Source organism: Dermacentor andersoni, chromosome 4, assembly GCF_023375885.2.
Source record: "Dermacentor andersoni chromosome 4, qqDerAnde1_hic_scaffold, whole genome shotgun sequence".
Classification (NCBI taxonomy): Eukaryota; Metazoa; Arthropoda; class Arachnida; order Ixodida; family Ixodidae; genus Dermacentor; species Dermacentor andersoni.
Window position 1 is genome coordinate 81,721,387 of NC_092817.1, and position 10,283 is coordinate 81,731,669.

The 10,283-nt window shown below is 47.2% G+C and overlaps 1 long non-coding RNA gene across 1 annotated transcript; it reads left to right on the forward strand.

The window, feature by feature from the left end:
- Positions 1 to 7,153: 7,153 nt before the first annotated feature.
- LOC129386361 (uncharacterized) lies at positions 7,154 to 9,196 on the forward strand. The gene is made up of 3 exons (XR_008613767.1): positions 7,154 to 8,785; positions 8,860 to 8,927; positions 9,003 to 9,196. It is a non-coding gene; the product is annotated as an uncharacterized lncRNA (long non-coding RNA).
- Positions 9,197 to 10,283: the final 1,087 nt, after the last annotated feature.

Below are 10,283 nucleotides of genomic sequence, written 5' to 3' on the forward strand. Positions count from 1 at the left end.
CCAACATTCCAACAAATCTCTTTTGTTTGTCTTGTCTTGTCTTGTGTCCCAGACAGTGGCGCATAACCACTATGGGGGATTGGCCAAGAAGCAGGCAGTTTTTCGTATGCTTAGTAGTAAAGCCAAACTAGATTTAAATTGTGGAGCATGAGACTAGAACTGTAATTTAGACGTATGATGAAAATATTGTGAATTTTGATAAAATAAGTTAACGTAAATAAATGATTTCTTCAGGAATTTCCAAACTTCAACATCTTTTTTCCTTACTTACAACAAAAATCACCCTTCTAAAGTTTTTTGTAGAAGTAGTTGATGTCCTATTGAGACCACAATTTTTGGGACTTCTGCATGGTCGACTACAGCGTTTATTGATGACACGGAGCTACTGACGCGTTAAACATACGAATATGTTTGAAAAACATGTAATACCCCACATAGGTCCTTAAGGGAATAATAAATAATGATGATGATGATGATGATGATGATGACTGACGCGTTAAACATACGAATATGTTTGAAAAACATGTAACACCCCACATAGGTCCTTCAGGGAATAATAAATAATGATGATGATTATGATGATGATGATGATGATGATCTGCCGAATGGCTGTTTTCCCAGCTCGTCATGGTATTACGGGCCTGTTGCGTAGCATTAAGACGTAAATAAAAATTTCGCAGATAATTTTCTTTCTGCCTTGTGGACATTCGTATAAAAGTATCTTTGAGCCTTCGTATATAGCCGTGTTTTGCGCATGGCTTCTAGAAAACGCTACATTTTTATCATGCTGAGCATTAAAATTACAGGGGAGAAATACTAAGATACTGCATAAATTCTTTTTCAATGAAAAAACATGTCTATTAAGTATATTAATGGAAGTCTTGGGACAATGAAGAAAACTTCTTACGCGTACAAGCCATGATTGGAATGCCTCGTCTGGCAGTGTTTTCTCATACTGTCATCGCATTTCAGTGTGCTGCGTCCGCCCTCTATATATGATGTCACGTCTGTTCGACTTTCTTACCACAATAGCTTCATGTACTTTTATTATAGATGGGTATCGTTTTGTTTTTCATGTTTGAACTAATTATACATATCGACACGTGTACTCGTGTATCTTTTACGGGTGAGCGCTTTTGACCGTCTAACAAATGTTATCGCTCAGCGCGGGACGCGCCCGCATGTATCGGAAGCTTCTCGAATGTTATCGATGGTTCTGTTGTCACCGAAGCTTGTGTAATCTCATTGCATGTGCGACACGAATCGTGTAGAACTTTCTGGAAGACACACGGGCACCACCGATTACTCTGGAACCTTCGATGACACGGGTAAGCCGACGCGCTTGACCGGCAGATCAGATTTTCGACGATCGCCGACAGTGTCCGCCGCTATCGTTGTGCTTTGAGTGTAGCCTGTTTTTGAGGGCGCAGGTTCGCCCAATAAAACGCTAGTTTCGCCATTCGCAGTTTTGCCGCTTTCTTCATAGTCGCCACCACGTGAATAACCGGCGGAATAAAAAGAAATTGCCCAGAAATCGAGTATTTTGTATTTGTTTATTTACTTACACGTAACTACGGTCTAAAATGAGGCCAAGCTGGGGGAAATAAAGTACAGGGACGGTAGAAGCAAACGCAAGCAATATTTTCACCTGGTGGCGACTATGAAGAAAGCGGCGAATCTGCGAATGACGAAACTAGCGTTTTATTGGGCGAACCTGCGCCCTCAAGAACAGGCTACACTCAAAGCACAACGATAGCGGCGAACACTGTCGGCGATCGTCGAAAATCTGATATATATATATACATATATATATATATATATATTAATCGGGAATAATCGAGCACACCGGTTGCGGCAGTTGACATGCAATGGTATTATATTCCTTTTCGCAGGCTAAATGATCTGATAGGACCAAATCCCACAGTAAACATAAATTATTTCCAGCAGAAAGAAGATTCACATTTTTCCAATCTTACTGGCTGCTGGTGCCGCCGACTGGAACATCCTGCATGGAAACTTCAGCAAACTGGCTTCAGAAATGTTTCCGAAGATATATGCCAACGACGGCTCCGTGAAAGTAATGGCACAGCCGACAAAATAAATAGAACTATCATTTATTGCGCCACTGCTTGCATCTAGCAGAAAAATTTTAGGTTGCGAAGTGATATACAAGAATTATTATTTTTATGAACTCCTTACAGCTCACTAAAATTTGAATCTGGACCGCGATATTGTTGTGATGCTTTCTTCGTCAGTGGTCAGAGCAACGTATGCTCCGCCCGCGTTATCAGCAGCATCGGCCGGCCGTGAACGGTGGATGATAGGATGGTAATTGGCATAGAATCGAGCAAAATGCATCGCTACAAGATATCGTGGCCTTTCGTTCGATGCTATGCTGCAGCGCAACAGACAGCATGGGGCTTTCATGTTGCGCGCGCACGAACACACGCACGCACGCACACACACACACGCGCACACACACACGCACACACACACACACACACACACACGCACACACACACACAGATATTTACAAATCCAGCACTTCCCGTGCGCATAAAGAATGTGCGAATGTGCATGACCTCCGCAAAAACCATAACCACAGAACACCTATCCCCATAGAGCTTCATATTAGTATACCTAGAGGGAAATCAGGCTTCGGATTGGCATTCTATTGTCTGGCAAACTAGTCTACAAGTATTTTTTGGCAGTTTTGGTTTCGCTCCAAGCGCGATTGCTATAACCTGCAGTGGGACAGTGCAACGCAAAGCTCTCTGCCTTTGTTATGTTGCTCGAAGTGGCGATAGCGCGCTGGGCCAGCGACTGGGACGATGTTTGTATCGCGGTGTGGTGTCGAAGCACTGAAGAGAAAGCGACGGCATCGTAAACGTTGAAATAACATGTTTTGAGCGTTTGGACCTTGGTTTGTTAAGTGTGTTAGGTTGGCGCTGTAGCGTTACGTGCTTTACGAAACTTCATAATAGGAAGAAGAAGGCGCTACTGATACAGCACATACACAGTTGTACTTCTAGTGGCATGACAATCAAATTTATTGAGGGCTTCATTATGCATTGCTCGTTTATGTGCTCATTGAAATGCGTGTTTTAGGACTTTGAGAACACAAACTTACTTGTGGTAGGAAAGGTTGCTGCTTCCTGGCTGTAGTCTAGTGTAGCAAAATGGGTAAGTGCAAAGCCACGCCATAACGCTTGGGAAGCGGTACGTCAATATAAAATATGATGAAGCATACTCGTAGGAGGCCACTAGCGTCCTAGCTAGCACTGCAGCAGATGTGCTTAAAATACTTGAAGACGTTGAGCAATCGTGATAGCCGACGTAGCCTTTCGAAAGAGCGAGAGAGTTCGAAGTGCTTGTCGTCTGTGAGAAAAGTCTGGCGTTTGCAGCGAGCAGGCGTCGTAGCATACGACACTTATAGCATTTCGCTCAAGGGCGCAACACTTTCTCACAATAAAAAAAATTTATTTCCATAAACACTTCATGAATATTTTTATATAAGTACATGCACGGTTGTTATTGCTGTTGCAAAAATAAATAAATAATTATTCTCTGGCGTTAAATCGGGAACAGAATCGCACAAGAATGCATACCGTAGTGTGTCCTGGTAATAAACCATAGTAAACCATGCTTCCATCTCAAAGTCATACAAAGTTTATGTAGCGTGTTGTACATTATATAACATACTGCAGAAATAAAATTAGATGTTACGCGATAATATTTGAGTATAGCTTTGTTTACTGCGCCGCAAGCAAACGCCACTAGTCTAAAGATCGAAATCAATCCCATCCCATCCCATCATTCCCATGTAGGGGCGCTATTCTGTGGACATTCCGCCATTTTCTTCGATGCATGACGTGGGCGCGACGCAAACAAAATGGCGCTGGTGGCCCCGTTTTGCTTACGTAACGTGACGCCAACTTGACGTTTCGCCTAAGAAACTGAAAGGAAGGCACTGAATGTAGCGTTATCGGTAAAGCAAACAGTTTTCCTCCGCAGTAAAAATAAAGCAGCTATCTCAAAGCGCATGATTATTCCGTCGAAAACGCTTCTCGCTTCCGTCGTCTGCTGCGTACAAGCCATCGTCTGCTTCAATAGCTGGGATGCGTGTCCGCAGAAAATGGACTGAGTCATCGCATGTTGGCGCCAACGCGCTTGTTTTCTTGCTTGAGACAACATACGCGACCTACCAGTGGTGATGCGCGCACGTTCTAGGCCACGTTATCGCTATCTCGTGAAACGCAAGTGATTCAGCCCGACTCGGCTGGCTGAGAAACGGCCGAATATCACCGATAGCGTTGCGCGCGCCAGAGATATCCACTAGATCGACGCAAGCGCCGGCGCTGCCATCTTTTGTTCATTTCGCTGGTTACTCGCACCGAGGGAGGAAACTTCAAGGCGCCGTCTTGCGTACATTTCTTTTTATAAATTAGAAAGAGGCCGTTGTCATAACTTTTGATTGTGCGAAAAGGCATTAATCTTGATTACAATACAAATGCAGCAGTGAAAAGTGGACAACATTGCCGAAAGTTTGCTATGTTCAACCAATATTATTTCGTTTAAACGCGTTCTTTTAAAATATGATGGCTCCGAACACAAATGCCAACACCACCCGAGAGTGATGCAAATACTATGAGCACCCGTTATGAACAAAAGATTTTCGTGGTGCCAAACGACGGGGGAAATGTGGCGATACGCATTCCTCTCCGCTGCCATTGCATATGGCTGCCCATTAGCATAATTCGTGCGGCTCGTCGCAGCAAAAATTATGGCGGAAAATCTCAGCAATGGCGGCCAAGCGCAACGTCACGCATCGTCAAAATGACGTTTACGAAACAGCCCTTCCTGTGACGCTCCTCATGAGATATTCCTTCAGCCAATCAGCAAGCTGGCATGGCGCATACCTTGGATCGCCACCACACACGGAGGAAGGAAACTAAGGAGAGGCCCTGACGTCACTCTTTGTGAAGAAAAAGTGAAGCCGGAATTTGGCGTTGCTTATGGCGATGCGCCGCCTTTTGGGCCACCCTCCTCTCTTGTTTACATCTTTCGCGAAACCACGCCGCGCTGCGCGTGGTGTCGCGCGCGGAGCGCTCGCGCTCGCGCAACATCTGGCAAAGCACGGTGCAGGTAACACAGCGCAACAAGACACGGTGACTAACGCAAACCCGCCCACTCAGCGCCTTTGCCACTGCCCGAAACCTACCAGAGCAACACGTGTGAGCGCTCAAAACCATAACAACGCCGCCATTGTGGCCCAAAAGGCGTGGCCATACAACAACAAAAAATAAAAAAGCAAAAAAATGAGAACCTACTACGTCATTTCCGCCACACTTTTCTCCTAGCGCGCGGAGGGGGTAGGGCCTCTCCTTAGTTTCCTTCCTCCGTGCCACCACATATTCGCGCAATTGCTGATGCATTGCACTGGCTTCCGCTCGCTACCGCTCACATTCTTTTTGAAGCGCTAACATCACAATATATCTGCCAAGGACCAAAAAAATTTATTAGTCCATAAAATTTGCAGCTCCACGTCACGTTTCGTCATCTTGATGAAAACGCAAAATGACATTTCGCAAAACTTCCGTTTCCCGGCACAAATTTCAAGGCACGTGAGCTCTCCACAGCCAATCAGAGAGCAAACATGGTGGATAATGGCGGCCGTGCAGCCGCCATGCTTGTCGAGAATAGCACCCTAGGTTGAGGCAACGCTCATGAGAACCCCCGTAGACACTAGCGCCACATTTCCCTCTAGGGTATTTATTTAGAAACTCTATGGTCTCGACCGTCAGCAGCAGAGCAGCCGAACGCTGCACTTGAAATTTATCAAGCATGAACAAGCACCAGCGCGAGAGCGAGGGTGCGGAGAAGTTTGACGACACTGGGTGTACTGTCGTCGTGAGCGCGCGAAGCGCGATATCAGCGCCGGCCCCGCAGCCACTCCGGCCGCCTTCACCGTGGTCCATTTTAATCTGTCCGCGACTGTACACGCCTATAATTATTTTGTTAGGATGTAAAGTGTCTCTTGGCATTTCGGAGCTCTATGACAAAGAACAAAAAACACACCCGCGTTGACAATTATTATTATCATTATAATTATTATCATTTTTTTTTTTGCAAGACCCTGACAACCAGCTACGGTTGGTGAACAGGGCTCGGACGGCGGCAGCAGCTATGGCTACCTGGACTGAGGAGGCCACCCACCTTTGGGCTCAAGAAGCCTGATCTAGCAATAAAGTTTATTTCTCTCTCTCTCTCTTGCGGTGAATCGTGCAGTATTCATTGAGGTTGTCATGGTCATAAACGTTTTGTTGACTAGACACGCAGTTACTTCATTCCCTACATTATTTGCGTACAGTTCTGAACCCAAAATGAAAGGTTTTACCTTGCGCTAAACTGGCAGCCATGCTAAGCAGCTGCCTTCCTTGGCCAAAGGCATCGAACCGACGACAACTCGTGCTTAGCACGAGAAGGCCATTGTTCAATGAGGCCACTGTTGAGGGGTCGCTGCGCAAAACAAAAACAAAACAATATTCAAATAAAGTTATGAAAAAAAAATTAGGAAGTAAAGAAAATTAACTCTATATACTACCGACCATACCAACGCGAAGGAAGCAGGTTGTGGGATCAGATGCACTAATCTTTGGTAAATGAAGTTTTCAACAAGGAATCAAAATATATTGAAAAGTGTTATTTGTGATTAGGTGCTTCATAGAATAATTTTGTCATGATATTTTTTGCGGTTATGAAATCTTCATGCGTGTGATTTTCTCGTCCTAAATCTTTCGCGATGTCCTTTACGCCGAGTCATTCAGAGTAGAGGAAGAACGGCTTTCTATTAACTGAGCTCTTCGTTCTCCGCCTCTCTATTACGTTGTCAACAAAGACAAGATGCTAGCGTTTTGGGACACCTACATCCAGAAAAAGCACAAGTGGCGCAAGTGGCGTGGCTGTGGGGTTCCGCTGCTCAGCTCCAGGTCGAGGGTTCGGTCACAGCCGCGGCAGTTGCACTTCGATAACGGCCGAAATGCAAAAACGCTCGTGTGCTTGGTCTTAGATGCGCGTGGTCAAAATTAGCCCGTTAGTGCCCCTGATACGGCATGTCTCAAAATAAGATCGCGTCGTTCGGGCACGCAATTGAAGCTATAGAATTTCAATTTTTTGTTCCAAGAGAAACGATGCGGCAGGAGCAGACGACTGCGCGTACAGACAATTTGACCCATGTCGCGGCGCGCGCTCACAAGTTGCAAGTCATGCTCGCTGCCGGAGCCCAACGCGAATGCGAAGGCGGCCACGGAACCTACGTATATGGCGGAACCGCGAAGATTCCGTCCACGGGTTATAATATCCATAAAACTACGGCGACAGCGCTAACGCCATTCCATGTCCAAGAACACAGTGGAAGCATGTAGAAGCTTCTAGAACATTCCGAGGTCGGCAACTGTACGCAGGCTGCAACTTTTTTTTTTTTTATTCCTTTGTTTTTACCATCGCCGTCGCGCCGATCACGGTGATAACAGCGGCACGGCGGCTAGCGAGCCGGTGACGTAGTTCGCCATTAGACCAATGAGAGAAGAAAAGAAATTGGCCGGGCGTATCAACGCATGCGCCGAAGAGCTTGGCATCGTTGTCGTCGTGGGCACATAGCGAGCATCCCGAGGCTTGGGCCGCCATTTTGCACTTTCCGCCTGGTTCGGCGTGCGTCGTGTCTGCTGCCTTTTGCGTCGCACCATACCTCGAGCTCATTCTGGTCTTAATTACGCGCTAACAGTGGCAGCACTTGTCGAAGTTGCACGCTGCGCATGTTCCCGCCTTCAGCCGACTCTGGAAGCACTGGCTTCATGCGCCGGGGCCTGAAAAACGTGAGGCACGCCTCGAGAGACTTGTTGCCCGACCCGCCTGCCGTCTCCGCCTCGGCAATTCCTGGCCCCGCTTTCGAGCTCCCGGAGTGTGACTGCCAGCCGGCATAACTACGTTACTAAACGCCGACGACACTCCGGTCGAGCCGGCGCAGCGTATGTAAGTCGCAAGTCGTTCCTGCCGAGTACTCGTTCTTTGTGCGCGTTCCCACCCCCCGACGGCGCATGGACTATTGAACTCTGGACGAACTCTGAGCGTGGCCACTAACCCCAGGACCTGCGCGGCAACCCCTCGTCACGGCGAGCGTCGTCTCTACGAGCTTCGCATCGAGCGTCCTAAACGCTCAAAAGGCCTGTGTGTGCACTTAGTGCATTTTTTCTAGATGGTCTAGCTGGCGAGGGTGGCGCATGCCTTAGAGAAGTTAATTGTTTGTTCAGTTGCACTAGCTAGCGCTCACTAGGGTTGTATAGCTGCACTACAAAATTCCTTAAAGTTAGTGTTGCTTAGCTGTAAGCCCGAGGTTTCGTGGGCATGGCTTGCGGCCACATGGGTCTTCTCCGTGCCGGAATCGAAGAGGACGGGCCACGTGTTGCGGGGTGGCGGCGTATAGCTTCAGGTTTTAGCTGACACACAGGCTTAGCTCGCACTGCGCAGGCAACAGCTGATAGCCGTCCTCTTACGACTGCGTCAGGGACATGGACCCATCCGAATGCCCTTGCGACCCGACCCCACTATTTCGTGACGGAGATAGCCCGCGCGCGTCAGTGCTATCGAGCGAAATGTGGTATGACGGAAGCAAACGGCATTTGGAAATTACCTCGCCAGCTATTAGGCACTAACCCGCTCTACGCAGCACCTCGACGCCGGACGTCGCCTGCTGTTTTCGTCGGAGCTGGGCCCGGCAGCAGCTACAGTAAGCGGCCTGTTTCGTTGCCGTTGTTGCTGGTCGTTTTTCGGTGTGTGCTTACTGTCCTCGCTATTTTCCAGAGCATCACTCGTACCGCGCGCGGCCTACTGTGTTCCCTCGTCGGTGTGGCCTTGTGGCTCTGCACCGGGTAAATACCGCGTACAGCTGAATAGTAGTGCATCTGTGTTCTCGAGTTCTTAAAAAAGCCTTGTTGTCGTTTCAGGATCCCGAGGTTCGCTTTCGAGATTGCGGACCACGAGTCGGAAGGATATCCAGTGTGCTGCTCCACGTTTGCCATCCTCCCAACGTCCCCCACCGGAGACGGCCTTGAGCACCTCTTACCGTGGTTGACCGCGTTGACTCCTTTGCATTTCCACGTCCATGGCGTCCTTCTGCTACGGGGGACTTCATTTGCTACTACTGGTAAATATCGCTTAAACAAGATTCGTACTATCGCTGTGTCTTATTATTATTATTATTATTATTATTATTATTATTATTATTATTATTATTATTATTATTATTATTATTATTCATTGTTGTTCATTGTTATTAATATGGTTAGTGCTTTTCCCAATACTGCCGCTCTTGACTCGGAGCATAGCAGGTGGGACTACTTCAGGCACAAACGTTCTTAGTGGGAGCTGGAACGTGTGGCCGCTTTGCCAGTTGCTCTCATGTCGTAGGTGATACTGAACGCCATAGCGCATAAAAAATAAATTAGGCGGCTCCCATGCGCTGTTCAAATCCATGTAAGCGGAGCTTTCTGTACTGTTTGCGTTAATTGACGGCAATTGGTGACGATTTTTCTCGTCGTATGCACTCTAGCGCAGAGTTAGTGTGATATGTTGCGTACACGACTAGTTTGTCTACGTAGTACACAGGACATACAGCGATGCGGGATTTGCTTGTGCGCCATTGTTCATAGCTGGAGAGAAGGGTCGACGCTATCATTGCCTCACACGGCGAGTGATAGAAGTGGTGAACTCTAAATAAATTATGGGGCTTTACGTGCCAAACCAATATTGTGTGGCACTTTCCCAGAGCGAGGTATTTGGCCGAGAAGCGGGAGATTCCACACTGCGCACACTGTAATTAGCTCTCAGATGACTGCGGCGTGTTAATGACTCATGTTAGGACGATTGAGACCAGTGACTGCTTCGAACATGAATGGTTTATTGAAGTAGCTCGCGGCAAGGAGCCTTTCTCGTATTCGTCTTCAAGTACTTTGATGAAGATATTTTACCGGCTCCCGCCTTCCAACTTGCATGAGATAGGCTTTGGCGGGATGTTTGAGGCACCCTTCAAAGATGTTCGCAGATGTTCAGAGAAATTATTTGTTGCCTTTCTGAATTAGACAAGCCCTTGTTATTTCGTCGCGACCAGGGTAACTTCTTTCAATTTGGCACATTTTCCAATATGCTCTTCGATCCGGTCTTAACACCAGTACAGTGGCACCTATTTACTTCAGATATTCGCGATGCCATCTCATCCACCAAGCTTT